Below are 973 nucleotides of genomic sequence, written 5' to 3'. Positions count from 1 at the left end.
CCCATAACTCACCTCTCATACCCCAAACTACCTCTCACTTCCAAGGTATTCCATGTTAAAAGCTTCTAATTCTTAATGCTCTCAGGTTTTTTTTTCTTAGCTTTCATTCACAGTTCTCAAATAAAAGAATATTTCAAGTAAAAGAAATCGACTCCAGCTATATTCAAATATATCTCTCTATCTGACCAGGGGTCCATGGTGGCAAATCCTTCCCACTTTTCCAACTGAAATCCCCACAGGAAGCACCAAGATCACTCATCTCAAACTCACACATCCTCCTGAGCCCTGTTCCAAATCCTGTCAGACTCTCCCTTCCCTCCAGGACTTTGTCTACATTCTCCACAGCCATATTTCATTCATTATTGTTTAAAAGAAAAAAAAAAAAATACAGACCAATTTCAGCACAGGCTCTACATATACTAAACAGTGATGCCTCTGTTTTTAAAGGCAGGAAGAACTTCCAAACCTGAGAGCTCATCTCTCTTTCACAACACTCTCTGTCGCACCATCTGTGATGCTCATGGCCACTGCTCAGCAGGTGAGGACTCACCATGACCTTGTGTAAATGCATCTCAAACATAACAGTTTAAACTTGGCCGACCTTAGTTACCCCATTCCAGAAGGCTTCCCAGTGGTTTCCTTACTCAACAAAATGCTCTGAGGCCCAATCAAACGAGCCCAGCAATAGCCAGTTTTGGCACATTTTCTCACAAGACAGAACTTGCACCACACAGCATTTCCTGGTTTCTGGCATCCAGGAATAGGGGGCACATTTGCAAAACAGGAATACAGCAACACATCACAAATAACAGCAGAGCCAGGAAATAACAACTGAAGACACAAATAACAACAGCCCAGATAAACTGCCGCTACTGCATGTGCAAAGCTGCAGGAAGCCCAGCACTTACCAACGTGTGAGTGGTCACCTGGAGGCAGCAGCAAGGGCCCTCAGTGCTGAGGCATAGCAGGGTGT

Source organism: Coturnix japonica, chromosome 4 (assembly GCF_001577835.2).
Source record: "Coturnix japonica isolate 7356 chromosome 4, Coturnix japonica 2.1, whole genome shotgun sequence".
In the NCBI taxonomy this organism is placed as follows: domain Eukaryota; kingdom Metazoa; phylum Chordata; class Aves; order Galliformes; family Phasianidae; genus Coturnix; species Coturnix japonica.
The sequence above is the reverse complement of the archived record's forward strand: the minus strand, read 5'-3'. Positions refer to the sequence as shown.